This window comes from Thalassophryne amazonica, chromosome 1, assembly GCF_902500255.1.
Source record: "Thalassophryne amazonica chromosome 1, fThaAma1.1, whole genome shotgun sequence".
Lineage (NCBI taxonomy): Eukaryota > Metazoa > Chordata > Actinopteri > Batrachoidiformes > Batrachoididae > Thalassophryne > Thalassophryne amazonica.
In genome coordinates, this window is record NC_047103.1 from 41759268 (window position 1) to 41775609 (window position 16342).

The 16342-nt window shown below is 40.1% G+C and overlaps 1 long non-coding RNA gene across 1 annotated transcript; it reads left to right on the forward strand.

Annotated features, from left to right (window-relative positions):
• The first annotated feature begins 900 nt into the window (after positions 1 to 900).
• On the forward strand, positions 901 to 16113 carry LOC117519280. The gene is made up of 4 exons (XR_004563233.1): positions 901 to 911; positions 2035 to 2038; positions 3646 to 3648; positions 16043 to 16113. It is a non-coding gene; the product is annotated as an uncharacterized LOC117519280 (long non-coding RNA).
• The last annotated feature ends 229 nt before the right edge of the window (positions 16114 to 16342 follow it).

The window sequence follows — 16342 nt, forward strand, 5'->3', positions numbered from 1 at the left end:
TGTGATTAGATTGCCGTTCTCTCAGCTCACTGTAATGTAAAACGGAAATTAAATAAGTATGTTTGGGCGTATAAATGCTGAACTGAGCTGTGTACACACACTGAAGTAAAAAGATATTAGGTGCACGGCGGCTGACAGTGTGTGACATTAACATTACACACGCTTTTACTGACAAATACTGAACACAGTCGGGGGCTTGTTAAGAGGCTCATCTCTAGTGCCACCATCAAGAAAAAGAAAACATATTAATAATAAAAAAAAACTGAATGTGCACATGCCAAAATACGTCTACGCTGGTTTTTGTTAGGATCAATTACACGGATAGATTATTTAACCACCAAGTAGCCCCCCACCCCCCCCCGCCCCGCCCCCCATTGCCGACCGCGCCTCATTTGAACATTGATGGAATGAAATTGTTTCCTATTAACAAAAACAACCTCATCATGTGATGGCGCCTTCATAGCAATATGTGTGCAGTTAATACCTCCAATTACATTTGGGGAAACCGGCTCTCACTGCAAAATGTGCTGTAATGTTGGGATGTGATGTACCTGGATGAGATTTGGGTGATTGCGTTCCACACAACTGGTATGGCTTGGCACAAAGTTGACTGGCACACTCCTGACCGATCAGCCAGCTCACGCTGTAATGCTCATGATGCCAGGATGCCCAGTGTGGTCAGCACCTGTGTGCGCACAGACAACCCCTGGCTCCTCACCATATTGTGCTCTGGGCCAGCTGCAGTTCTGTGCGCAACTCCAGTAACAGTGGCCTTGGTAATCAAAATTGGTTTATGAGCCAATTATCATCATTTGCAAGTAAATCCTCGCATTCCCTGAGTACATGCTCACGTTGGATTGCACCATGTGCAAGGTGCTTTAACAATGCTGAGGCAGCCACTGTTTTAAAATGTGCCATTTTACACATCACTGCGCATGCTTATATATCCATCCATATAATTGCAAACACGTGGGTGTGTTAATTGCTCATCACTGTGTCGCTGATGTGCACATCACTCTGATGACTTCTTGTTTTCACACTATTAACGGTTCCCATGCATCACCTTTACATGTTCACAGTGTAATAATAGCTGTAGAAACATGCATACGCCATATGCCATCAGTATATTTTGCAACAATAAGGTGGCAAAGATCTTGAGAGAGCTCTTTGATTTTTCCCATCATGAGCTATTTCTTGCGTGACACATTAGTTATGAGACACCTTTTATAGGCCATCAGTTGGGACTAAACCAGCTGATATTAATTTGCACTGAGAAGAGGCAGGATTGCTTTTTAATTACTGATAGATTTCAGCTGTTGTCTTGGATTTCCATATCTGTTTCCACCTCCCTGTCTTCAGGTGTTCAATACTTTTCCTGTGTCATTTCACATTATTAAACATAACTTAATTTATGTAATAATTTTTTTGGTTTCTTTGTGTATGTGGAATGGATTGTTACTGTCATCTGGTGAAATTTTCATGTCAGTGGCACCTTTAGAAATATAGTTACTGAGAAAAATGATGACGTGTTCAATATCAGATCACATGATCGGAAATCGGGCCCGATCATGTGGTTTCAGACGTGATCAAAATCGGACGTTGCTTCCCGATCAGGAATTCGATATAGATTTTATCCTTATTATTTTGATCAGCGCTATTTCAAGCTCATTATTGCAGATTAATTGGCCTTTCACGTGTCGGAAGTATCAGAGGCGTCAAGAATCAGTCTAAAAATCATTATTTTCAGTGAGATGTGTTGCTTTTTAGAGGCGTCAGAAGTGTCGCGTCAAAAGCCGAGCTGAAGCAACGTTTAGGACAGGAGCGCATGTTGCCGCTTGTCAGCAGGTTGACGCAGTCAAAGTTCAACCCTATCTTTTTTTTTTATTATTGAACAAAAGAAAAAACATAAGTTCAACCCAGTCCAACTTTCCACGCTCTGAGCTGTGAGGTATCTTCGCGCTGTCCAATAGGAATGACGCAGATTCACAAAACACAGAAGACTAGAGGCAGAAACCACTGATCTGTACAAAACAGATCGGTGCAGAAACCACTGATCTGTACAAAACAGAAACGTGTCACAGGACTGCTCATTTATAGAGTAGTTTTCTGAAGAAAAATCCTTGGAAATGTTTTTTGTTGTTGTTGTTTGTTACCTCAAAATTTCTGATTACTGTTTAAAAAAACATTTAGAACACTTGTAATTAAAATAGCTAAATCAATAAATGGTTCTTTAGAAACCTTTCATCTGTAAATTAAAACCACCTGTTATTTCAGATTAGATAATTTCTTGTTTAACGTAAGGAACCTTGGACATTTATTTTTAGACAAATAAAATAACATGGAAATTTGTACATTTTTTTAAGTCTAGTAGATTATTACTTGATTGTTCAAGCTAGCTCAAGGAGAAGTTTAAGTGTTAACTGTTAGCTGTTAACTGTTTAAGTGATAAATAATAAAATAAGGTGATTAAAATGAAAATATTATATATTCAGCATTTGTTCATTGTTCATTCAGTTTTTTAAAGTATCAGATCGGGACTCGGTATCGGCAGATACTCAAAATCAGATGAGTCGGAATCGGATCGGGGCCAAAAAAACCTGATCGGGACATCCCTACTTATTTTACTCGTTGTACTTGTTGAATTAATGCTTCTTTTTTATTTTATTATTTGTTTTGTATTTGTAAATGTTTTGTGCTTTTGCTGGTGTTGTCATCCATCTTCCTCTATGGGGCAAACCTGTAGACGCAAAAGAATACCTCAGTGTCCGCTCACGGCCTTGACAGGGGTACCTTTAGATCTATCACGTCATATCTTTCTCTGTGGTGCTTTGTTACATTTTAAGGGCCTGCTCTTGGGTGGAGATAAATGCTGTAAACACTGCTTTATGAATGAATAAATTCCCCCTGCACAGACACTGCTGCACGAACCCCTTCGTTAATAAACTGATTCACTGTGTAATCCACTCTCTGAAGCGATCAGAGCCCCATTTTATACCCCCTATTTATGTTTGCTGTTATTTCAGAGAGGCAGCTGAAAGGAAGCACAAGACGACAGAGATAAATCACATTTCCCCGGTTTAATTTATGGAGGCGAGCAGATGTTATACGAGCAAATGTTAGCCCACCCAACACCACTGGCGAAGAGCAGCGAAGGAAAGCCTGAAAAAAGAACTCCAAGCGCTTTTCTCAATACCATGTAAGCAGCAGTGCAAGTTCATTACAAAGCTCATTGTCCATAACCATTGCAGAAAAGAAAATGAAGTCCCAAAGCGGTGAATATATTGCAGTTGCACCCCTGGAGAGAGCACGCCTTTAATCATTGTTATCCACAGTCATGTAAAATTGAAGACTTTTTTTTAATAGAACTCAAATCATTTTGCACAACTGCTGACAGATCATCATCATTTTTTCGAGCTTTTCTTCCCTCTGGAAATATTTATGACTTAGGTTTGTCAGAACAAATGACCATGCTGTTAAAGCTCTTACTCTAGGCAAACACATCAGTTACATTTTTCATTTCATAGTGGTTGGAAAGCGACTGCTTATGACAAGGTGAGTGGCCAGTGGAAGTAAAGCTTATTTAATTGTGCATTCTGTCTGAAATGTGGCTTCAACAAAAATCTTACACATTATTTAAAGCTACAGTGTGTAAAATTTAAGGGTGTTTATTAGGGCCCCTTCACACATAGTGTGAATTTGGTCAAATTGCGCATGAAGCAGGAATCGTATGCAATACGTGTAAAATTGTAGCTACTTCCAATGCCTTGTACACCTGTTGCTACAAGTATTTACGCACACCAGCGGCTGAAAGACAGAGTGTGGCCTGTGAGAGCCCATCGAACCCTCTTGTGGCAGGTATCGGCCAAATTCCAGCTGACACACACGAACATCTAACGCCGCTTGTTTGGCACTTATAAAAGTTAATGTTGTTAAAGCTTTGTCAAATATATTTACCATTATAATTGTCTTAGTTTATTGAACAATGCCATGGAAGAGGAAAGAGTACAGATAAGATTGATGAGGCGAGACATATGAGACTGATTGTCTTATGCTATGTGATGAGATGAGACATGATTTAATCAGTGCATGATAAACAAGAAGGAAAGGACTGTTCATCTGATATGTGATGAGGTAAGACGTTATTTCATCAGTGTATAATGAATGACCAGCAATAGACTTTGAGACTGACTGCCTTATACTATGAAATTATTTCAATGAATGGACTTTGGAACACCTTGGGACTGTATATAAGTGGCATGAAAACTGAATGTACTCGTATTTGTCTTCAGACCTACACTCTGTATGACATCTACCATTAAAGCTTTAAATAACAAAAGATCTTAGAAACTGAAACCTGTTTCCTCTGGTGTCTCATTTGTTGTCTGTGTCAGAGTCTTTAGGTAATTTTCCTAACAAATGACATGTTTCATTTCTGCTGATAAACACCCATAAACAAATGTATAAAGATTTAAGTCATAAAAAGAATTTTCTTTGGCACCAGTAATTGTGTTTACAGTATTATCCTTTAAATAGGGGAGTCATAATATGGAAACTGCTAATACGATCAAAATTCACATTGTCTAGAAAGAATTCCTAAATAGGTCTCCTGAAGGGGAAAATTTTAACTGGACAGTCTTAAACTACTTACGGTAGTGACTCATACAGTCTATGATAGTGACATCATAGAGCACGTGGGGGCTAACCCTGACTTGCACGAGGGATGCTGGGAAGCACATGGTGACAGCCAATCAGAGCAGAGATGCATGGTGATGCCAGGTGGCTACTCTTTTGAAAAAAAATTATGTAACGTGGTGGAAAGCGTTCAGAATCAGCTCATTTCTGTATTAAATCTAATATGTTTCTCATATATTTTGTTAAAGTTAGTGAGAAATAGACACTTTGAAATCTAAAACTGCCATTTTTGTCACCACTGAACACCTCTGAAGTGATTGACAAGGCATCGTACGGATGTTATTGTGCATGCGCCATGTTTGTGCATCATGCGAGGTCAAAGGTAAATTCTGGTCATTTCAATACATCATGCATGTGTGCACACACGTCCTCCTGCATGTAGTGGTTGTACTCTCTTTTGTCTGTGTTGTTTCTGCTGTGACTCCTCCCACTCACTCCCCTTGGGACACAAACTCACGATCTCAGACATGGGAGGCGAACGCTCTGACCAGTCATCTAAAGACCTGGGCTCTAGCCTGAGTGGTCAGAGAATCCTTTAGTTGTCTGGGGAGTGAGACATATGCGGGATTTTCACGCACATAAGGCTAACTTCAGCTAACAGAGTTTACTGTGCATCGACACATCCGGTGCAATGGTGAGTCGAAGCTCCGCAGAAAGTTTACTCTTTTTAACAACATATAATCTATCACATTCCTTTGTATAGAAGGCACAATTTTGAAAACTGTAAAAACTACAACAATATTGTTTGCATAAAAAATTTCTGACTTTTGAAGTAACAGTGTTAAAATCTCCTAAAAATAAATAAATAAACTTAACATTGAAATCACTGACAACATGTTTAATTAAATTGTTCTTTCCGTCTTCAGAAATTTTATGACTAATATAGTTAAACTCAGTGACTACTCTGACTTCCTGCTCATTTACACAGATAGATGGGTTAACATTGTCCACAAGCTGGCTTTTACTACCATTAAATACAACATCATGTTCATTTGCAAATTTTTCACAAACAGAAACCATCTTGTGCAGAGCAAACTGAGTTGGTGCCAGCAACATCACATCATCAGCGTAGGCCAAGGTACCACAGTACACACCTGCTAAATTACAACCAAAGCCTTCCACATCAAGCCTCTCAATAAGACAGTTAACGCAGACAGCAAACAACACAGGACTAAGCACCCCTCCTTGTTTCACACCATTAGTGGCTGAGAACCACCTCGATCTATCACCATTGAAGGTAATACAAAGTTTCTGATTTATGTATATATCAAAAACAACCTGAGATGTAAAACATTCATCTTTCTTTCAATTAGTTTGTGAAATAGTTTGTATATGTTAACCCCAGTGCTTAATTTGTAAAGTGGGAGGTCCCGGAGCGCAGAGGATGGGTGGCTCCGGTGCAGAAAAAAAAGAAGGGCGGGGGTTGCTTGCGAACAACGCTGTGCGCCACACCGAAAATAAACTGGGCATGTAGTGTAGGCCTAATAACACTAGTCACACCAAATCCGGATAGAGTACAAATTCCTGTTTAATGATGTACAGTGGTCCCTCGTTCATCGCGGGAGTTACGTTCTAAAAAATAACCCGCGATAAACGAAATCCGCGAAGTAGTCAGCGCTATTTTTTACACTTATTATAGATGTTTTAAGGCTGTAAAACCCCTCACTACACACTTTTCTCAAACAGGCATTAACATTTTCTCGCTTTTCTCTCTTGTGTAAACACTCTCTTTTTTCTTCTGTGCGAGAAGATTATAAACAGACACATGCAGAACACAATGCGCGGCTCTCCCTTCGCTCACTGCCTCTGGGGGTACGGATGCGGGGCCCGCAAAGAATCCAAGTCCTCTCTCGGTGGCCAAGGAGCTCTGCGGCTGCGGTCAACATCCGGATCAAAACAGCGAGCATAGCCTCTGGACCTGTTGCCAGATTTGGCGCAATTCCGCACAGCAGACAGGGGGGCGGTGTGAGTGGCAGTGAGAGCAATCGCGGTGATTTTTTTTTTTTTATATATATATATTTTGTTAGTCAAGAGAGGTGGCGGATCACGGATCCAGTATAAATAGCTGGCGGCGCCAATGTCCGAGGTACCGGTTAACCCAATCAAAGGCCTTGCTAACAACAGTTGAAGCTAGTGATGCTGAAAGACGATCTTTAACTCCGAACTGTAGTTTGGAAGTACACCGTTTTTCACCTTCACAAATACGCATCATCAAATCTAATATCTTACACAAAACATTTTGCAGACATATAGATCCGAAGTTATCTGAGATATTAACAAGTGACCTTCTGTTGTTAGGTACTGGAATCATAACACCCTTAAACATATCACTTGATATGTTTAAGGGTGTTATGATTCCAGTACATGCTATTGAATAACTTTGTAAGTAACTGCCAGAGCTTTTCAGTGCCATGTATAATATGATCTGAGTATAGCCCTAGATTGCCATCAGACTTGTTAGCTGAAACCTTCTTCATAGATTTTCTATGAAGTCCTCAAAGGTAAAAAGCACAAAATCTGACTTGCTGTTAACCATACTCTGCATGACATCATTGATCTCATCAATTGGCGCATTTGTAATACCAACACAGTTATAAACATTTTCAAATTTATCTGCAAACATATTACAGATGTTCTTTGAGCCAGTGACTCCATCTGTAACATTTGGTACCTTTTCCGTCCTACCTTTGAACCTTTTTGCCTCACACTACAAACTTCTATACTCTATACTTCTATACCCATCAGCAATGGCTTCTGCCATTCGCTGAAACCTCATCAACGCTCAGATTTTTGCACTCTTTTTACAGCACAATGATAATCTCTATGTGTGTTTTTCTTAGCCTCATACACAGGACCACTGCTAGGTCTGCCTTCTTCCTTCCACCTTTGGTGATAACACAGTGCATCACTCATTTTACAACTTACACATTCATGCCATCCTGGAATGAACTTCTTTTTGTTACCAACTTTACCACTGTGTGGCAGCACCTTATCAGATACACTGAGACAGACATTACAAATCAGATCATTATGAAATGCCTCTAACTCATCCCTGTGCCTAATGCAGTTGAGATTTACACATTCAAGAGCACTGTGAAAAATAACCATATGGCTGATAGCCTCATCAAGTAGAAATTTATACCTTGCAATATCATGTATGTTACCTTGTACCAGGCACACCTAGAAACCTTCTGAACATGTTGCTTCTCAAGGTATTCACAAGGCAACTTGAATTGAGAGATGATACAAATATGATCAGACTCATTATGTATATTATTATGGCTGTCATAGAAAATTTAATCTTGAAATATGGTGTTCCTGCTTGTGATTATAAATAGACACATTAGCATGACACATTGGCTATTTGGGGTGGATTTCGAGTTCTGGACATGTTGAGATTAGGTCAGTTTCGAATATTGAGCAACACATTGGTTGTGTCACTAGAAATTGGGAAAACCATAATAACCATATTCCCATTATGTTTAAAAATAGTCAAAAATGGCACAATACCTATTTTAAGAGAATTAGGACATGCTGGGATTAGGTCGCTGAGCATTGAGCAATACTTCATCCTTCTTGTAACCACACATTTCCCCACATGGTGTCATGTGCTGTGAAGAAACAAGCACAGACAGGTACTGCTGTCAACAAACAGCAATGCAAGAATACCAAACTCACCTTTATTTCTGTAAACCAGTGTAAAACAATAAATAGATCACTCAAAATCAGTTTACAAGGTAAATAAGAGATGTTTTAACCAACTCTTTTAACAAGAAGATATTCAAACTGTATCTATATAATTATTGTAAATGTGAGCATATATGTTTTAAAGTTATTCGTGACAAGTGTGATTTTAAAATCTGAACAGTAAAATCAGTTGAGATTATATCATTTTTGGCAATTTATTAAGTAAAACAATGAAATTTTGTATGAGTAAGATAGAATGTAAGGTTTTTTTCAAATTGTATATTTATTATGATTCTGCCAAAAAAATATTGTTGTGCCTACATTCTGATTTGACAAAATCACATGAAGGAAGCTGAATAACAACACCACATTTGCAGCATATCATCTTGAGATATATAAGAATATATAGTAAAAATATGAATATGATAGTCAACTGTCCACATTGGTATCTGGGGCGATGAAAATTGGTATATTTTGACACTTTTTTAAAATTAGCATTTTTTTTCAACAACTATAAATTTTGTTAAAACAACTTGGTACATAATTGAAATGTGTAGATATGTTCCATTATATCACAAACCATCATACAAAAGTTCTATAGCCATAGCTGTTATATTTCTTTGATTTTGAACTAATCAAAGACACAAATGACATGTATAATTTCAGGTTTTCTACCATTTTGAGGCCTTTTGGAAAGCAGATCACACTAAATACACCAAAACTGTCATACTTTCCCACCTTTACACCAAATGTTAGCCTGGCATGAGCAGTTTCAAAAGCTGTGAGGCATATTGGGAGTTCATTATTTAACGTGAAGTTGGAAGAAAACACTGTTTTCATGATATGTGAAAAATTCAGAAAATTTCCAAAGGCTGTAACTTCAAAAGTATTGAAGATACAGACCTAATATTTGGCATTTCACCCTAAATTTGGAATGTGATTAACATATAAAATTGACAGACTAAAGCTGAGGGGTGATCTGGGATTTTTTTTTTAAACTGGGTGATTTCAGATGGAATGATCCATAAGGGAATCAATAAAGAATCAGAATGATAAGCGGAATTGATAATGACATCGATATTGATAAAATCTTATCTGTACCCATCCCTAATCGTGTCGCACCAAATCGCGCATTGTGAGAAATTGAATCACCATCAAATACATATCAAATCGCATTGAATCGGAAACAGGGGTGAATCGTATCACATCTTATTGTCATGTATTGTATCACTGGTAGTGTATCGTATCGCATATCGAATCTTTGTTAGTGATGAGATTCATATGCCTTGTGAGCATGCCACAAAGCTGGAAATGGGATGTCACTTCTCAGACTGCAATGCACAGTTAATGTCAAAGCCACTGAACCACTGCCTCACTCATGTGTAGTTTATCCAAAATAAAAACCTGTAAAAATATTATTAATGCATTTGGTGCATTATATGCAAAATATAGCAACTGGTTGTATGCAGGCGAGAGCCCCCAGACTTCTGCATAGACTCTGATTTGATATTCAAATAATGTTGACCTGTAGTCCAGCTCTGAGAGAGCGGCCATCTGTTACGAAGGCACAGAGGAGACCTCTGACAAAACTCCTTCTGCCTGCAGCCCTCTAAAAATAACCCACCTTCCTGTTTGTTGTTCCATTACTGCAGCAGTGTTTGCACACCCCCTTTTTATTTTGCTTTGTGCATCACATGATATTAGCACATCTGCACACGTTTCATGTGGTCCGTGTACTCCTAGGCTTTGAGAAGCCTTGGTGTGTACCAGTCAAAATGCAGTGAAGGATTAAATAAATGAGTCCATCTCTTCCCAACAATAAACGCGATGTTCTTGTAACTCACCAAATAAAAGGGACAGAAAATGAGGACAAACTAAATGAAATTTGATGCACCAAATCAATTCCAAAAGGAAGTTTGTTTTGCTTTTGTAATGTACCATACATTTGTCTTGGATTGTTGCAGGGAATAATCTTATTACATGCATGATGCAAATTAAGAACAAGTGTGGTTGAAGTTATATGTAGCTTCAAATAAGCTATTTTGGCAGTTTCTTTCATTTAAAAAGCTTCAGCTGATTATTGATTAAAGCTACAGTCTGACAGGCTGGTGTGGTTGGAGACAAATGCAAGGCTCCAAGTCACAGCTCTGGTTGCGAAAAGGCTTTAATGAGAGGAGGCAAGCATGGTCGGTACACAGAGAGGCAGTACAATAAACACAGCAGATGGACCAGGATCATCAGGCTAGTCGTGGTCGGTAGATACGGGCAGGAGGTCAAGAACACACTGAAGCAGGCAAAACTGGAAACATGAGAACGAGAGCTGGAATAATGGCACAAGGCACAACAAACTGGCAAATGACCAACACACCTGTGAACTAATAAAACCCCAGGTGGCAATCAGCAGATTAACAACAGGTGTGCACAGTAAGATTCCAGAAGTGGGTAGGAAATGAGGTCTTGCCCCAAGTGAAGGAGTTCATGTACCTCTTGATCACGTGTACAAGCGGCCGAAATGGGCTTCCTTAGGAGGGTGGCTGGTGTCCTCCCTTAGAGATAATGTGAGAAGCTCTGTCATCCGTGGGGATCTCAGAGTAGAGCCACTGCTCCTTCACATTGAAAGGAGCCAGCTAAGGTGGTTCGGGCATCTCGTAAGGATGCCTCCTGGGCACCTCCCTATGGAGGTGTTCCAGGCACGTCATCTGGTAGAAGACCCCAGGGAAGACCCAGGACTAGGTGGAGAGATTATATCTCCACACTAGCTTGGAACACCTTGGGTCCACCAGTCAGAGATGGTCAATGTTGAAAGGGAACTCTGGGGTCCACCTGATAGTGCTATTGCCCCCACAACCCGATCCCCGGATATAAGTGGTTAAAGATGAGGGAGGAATGAGTGAGCTACAGTTTGTCGGATTTAGTGTCAGCTAGTGATGAGGTTGCAGATGTCCATTATGTCGCTGGTCATGAGGTTGTGACCCCTTCACGTATTCCTTCTTTGGTGATGGGAATTCATGGCTCCCTTGCCTTGGGATAGACAATACATATGATCCTCTGCTTCACAAAATTAGGGTTCTGAAAACTAGTTAGCCTGCAGTAGTGACTGGTTGATAGTGTATTGGGAGCATCCACTGATTCCCCCTTGTTTTTTCTTCAATCTACCAGCTGTGCAGCAAACTATGAATAGTGGAAATACAGTGCATCCAGAAAGTATTCACCGGCATTGGCATTTTTTTCCATATTTCTTTTGTTACAGCAATATTCCAAAAATGTCTCTGTGGAGACAGAAGAGCATTTCATAACCATCTCTGCAGAAATCCACAGTTGGGCCTGTATGGTAGAGTGGTCAGACAGAAGAAACTCCTGAGTAAAAGGCACATGGCAGCCTGCATGGAGTTTGCCAACAGACACCTGAAGGATTCTCAGACCATGAGAAACAAAATTCTCTGGTCTGATGAGTCAAAGATTGAACTCTTTGGCATGAATGCCAGGCATCATGTTTGTAGGAAACCAGGCAACCATCCATACAGTGAAGTGTGGTGGTGGCAGCATCATGCTGTGGGTATGTTTTTTCATCAGCAGCAGAAACTGGGAGACTAGTCAGGATTGAGGTAAAGATGAATACAGCAATATACAGAGGACAACCAAGATCGCCCCAAGCTGGCTTGTATAGCTACCCGTTAAACTTTAGCTAATGTAGGGGCGGGTGATGGTGTAGTGGTTAAGCATTGGGCTTGGTTCAAATCCCAGCCTGAGCAGAAAATCACTCAAGGCCCTTGGGCAAGGTCCTTAAAACCCTAGCTGCTCCCGGTGTGTAGTGGGCACCTTGCATGGCAGCAGCCTCACTCGGGGTGAGCATGTTGTTGTAAAGTGCTTTGAGCATCTGATGCAGATGGAAAAGTGCTATACGAGGTCCTGTTAGAAAAGTATCCAACCTTATATTAAAAAAAAAAAACACATGGATTTGAATCACGTGTGATTGCATCAGACAAGCTTGAACCCTCGTGCGCATGCGTGAGTTTTTTCATGCCTGTCGGTGGCGTCATTCGCCTGTGAGCAGCCTTTGAGTGAGGTGTGGTCCACCCTATCGTCTGTTTTTTTATTGCAAATAAATGTCTGAACGATTTGGATCTTTGCTGCATCAATTTTTTTTCCAGAAACTGTGAGAGACCTCCAGGTGGACACTGTTCGAAAAATTAATATGGCTTTCAGGGACGATTTTAGGGGACTAAACAGATTACGGGGTGTACTGCCACTTTAAGGACGGCCTACAACTGCTGAGAGCGCGGCGCGCTCCCAGCCCCTATAGACAGGCTGACACCCCGCTGGAACAACCAGATCATTTCCACGTGAAAGCTTTGTTGATCCGGGACCCCGTCTGACTTTCACAAAAAGGCAGAAGATGTGGACATCAGCATTTTTGCCGGCACATTCCACCGTTACAGGAGTTTTTTTTCATGGAAAGAAAAGCGGAGGGACGCGCCACGGCTTCGTTCATTACGCGGGACAAAGCCACCTCGGTGTTGGTCTCTCAGGACAGCTTTCAGGTGGATTTCAGACGGATTCCGGTTGCTTTCCAGTCGTGTGAATATCCGATTGTGATTGTGCATGAGCTGGACATGCAGAACATGTCCCGTGAGGCTTCATCACGGCGTTGCTTTGCGCCGAGCGGCTGCACCGAGACGCGCGGTGGAGCAGCTTCTCTTTCCATGACAAAAACTCTTGTAACAGTGAAATGTGCCGTTCATTTTTAAACTGGACGCTGTCTTGATCCGGTATGTCATCTGACTAGCACAGGAATTGTGAAAAGACGTGGACATCAGCACTTTTCCGGCACATTAAGACAGACGTGCGGAGGAGTTCCGCGCGTCGCGGTGCAGCCGCTCGGCGCAAAGCAACGCCGTGATGAAGCCTTCCAGGACATGTTCTGGCATGTCCAGCTCATGCACAATCACAATCGGATATTCATACGACTGGAAAGCAACCAGAATCTGTCTGAAATCCACCTGAAAGCTGTCCTGAGAGACCAACACCGAGGTGGTTTTGTCCCGCGTAATGAGCGGAGCCGTGGCGCATCCCTCCGCTTTTCTTTCCATGAAAAAAACTCCTGTAATGGTGGAATGTGCCGGAAAACTGCTGATGTCCACGACTTCTGCCTTTTTGTGAAAGTCAGACGAGGTCCTGGATCAACTAAGCTTCACGTTGGAAATGATCTGGTGTTCCAGCGGGTGTGAGCCTGTAGATGGGGGGCTGGGAGCAAGCCGCGCTCTCAGCAGTTGTGGGCCGTCCTTAAAGCGGCAGTTAACACCCCGTAATCTGTTAATTCCCATAAAATCATCCCTGAAAGCCATATTAATTTTAGAACGGTGTCCAACACTGGAGGTCTCTTACAGTTTTCTGGAAAAAAATTGATGCAGCAAGATCCAAGCGTTCAGACCAGTTATTCGCAATAAAAAAAATAGACGAGAGGGGTGGAACCCACACCTACTCAAGCCTTGGCTCACATGCCGAATGACGCAACACGACAGGCAATGAAAAAACTCACGCATGCGCACGAGGGTTCAAGTCTTGTCCTGACGCAATCACACATGATTCAAATCCATAGGTTTTTTTTTTTTAAATAATAAGGGTCGGATACTTTTCTTAACAGACCTCGTAGAAATGCAGTCCATTTACCAATTTATCAAGCACGATGAATGTCCACTACTTTGATCTTTTACTCGATATTTTGATGTATCTTCAGGCTTCCAGAGTTTAAATATTACTAGCATTATGGTCATTGAATGACACCAATAACTGAAACCACAATTAAGGGCGACCATCTTTGGTGAGTTAATGTGCACTGAAAGCGGTAAACAACCCATATTTCACAGTGCTGGGCATGAACAAAAATATTACATTAGTTATTAACATCCAAATTCACTAAGAATAATACATATTATGAAGTAGCATTAGGGTCATGTTAAAAAAAATAGGATTTTTTTTTTTTTATTCAGATTTTGAGAAATAAAGTTGACAAGTTGAGAATAGTCAAAATAGCATTTTGCGAAAAAAGTCCAAATTTCAAGATAAAGTCAAAATCTCAGGAATAAAGTAGAAATACTATTTTGAGATTAAAGTTAACATATCAAGATTCAAGTTGACATACTCTCTGGAGAATCAAGTGAACCCCTCTGATTCATTGTTAGGAGAGCAGCTGAATGCCACGCCTCCCTCTGCTGGCCAAGTGTGTACATTTTGGGAGGGTGATGGCAACTTTCTGCACAATCTCTTTAATGTCCTGATACATATTACCACATGATGTTTATGTGCTAAAAGAGAAATAATTTTCTTGTTACTTAAACCAATTCTGGAGTACAGTTTTGTCAAATCATTTTCACGGGCACTGACATATCACAGGCCCTAATGCAGGTAATTTGATTTAATCAAAAAAGTTGGATTTTAATCTTGAAATGTTACATTTATTCCTGACTTTCAACGTTATTCTCAAAATTGTATTTCAACTTTATTTTCAACATTCAGACTTTATTCTTATTGTATTTCAGCTTTATTTTCAACATTTCAACTTTGTTTGTGACATTTGACTTTATTCTTGAAATGCAATTTTGAAAGTCTTCCTCCCATTAATTTTTTCCTTGATGTGGCCCTAATACTCATCATAGATATGTGTGAATTAATTTCCATAAAATTTGCCTTTTTCCGAAATATGGGCCTGTGGCCTGAAATTTGACCTCTGATTATGATTATCGACGGAGCCTCAAAAAAATCAAATAAATTTCTCCCCTCCACAGGCCCAGTGCATCTGCTAAGTTTGATTGAAATTGGATTACTTGTTCTTAAGATATCTGGTTTATATACATAGCAAACATAGAGACATTGACCAAGGTAAACACAAAAAAGCACTCCTCTTGCAGATCTGTCTATCTAGCTATCTATTTTTTAGAATGTTTTGCTATCACAATTGTAAAGCAGCGGACTGAAAGAAACAGGAGCGCATAGTGTTTTCACAGATAACAGAATGATGCATTTTTCATGAATATCTTGGCTTCAGGGCAGTGCATAATTAAACATACCGCATATAGCATCCGTCTGCCTGAAAAGCTGCATTTGAACATTTTTGATAGGGTTTGCTGTCTTTAAAGCCTTGACCGTGTTCTGGACGTGTGGTCAGACAACATGAAAGAAGTTCCCTTAAAAAATGCCCAGGTGTGAATTGTTGTGCACAACAAACATTTTTGCTTTTGGTCATATTTTTCAGGAGCTACAACAACAATAACTGCAGTATAGACTAAAGCCGGGTTCAGCTGCATGAATATTGATTACAGGCTAACTGCAGCACAGCTGAACACAATCAGGGAAATTAAGTATTCCATTATGGCCACTGATTGGCTGTCCTCAGGAGTTGAACAAAGTGCCAGCTTTCTTGAAATCACGCTAAATGCTCTCTGGCTGTCCGGCACTGTCTGTTCAAGAGAAAATTAAACAGGATCTCATATTAGCATTCAGATAATAATGAAAGAAACCTGATTATTTGAATGAGTCTGGATTTTGGATGTCAAGCCAGGATGTTGAGAATCAAAGGAGATATTGTGATCAAGAAACATAGACTGTATATTAGAGTGTAACATACATCGTAAATTGTGATAATTGCAATGTATTTTTAAGTGAGCATGATACCATGAAAAGGCAACTATTGCATGGAGGAAATAACGACCTCTAGCAGAAGAATCATAAATGATTTCTAAAATATAGAAATAGGAAACAGATAACATTTATACTTACAATTTATTTTTCAGAATTATTGTTTCTTTAAAGTTAAAACATTCACCAGTTTACTTCCTGCATAATTAGTGTGAAGAGTGGTGCAACTAACTAGTGTGCCTAGAGAGAGTGGTGTCAACTCAGAACGTGGCGCCATTTTGGTTCTAACTGCGCTGAACTACTGAATGAACCTTTTATGTTTTCAACA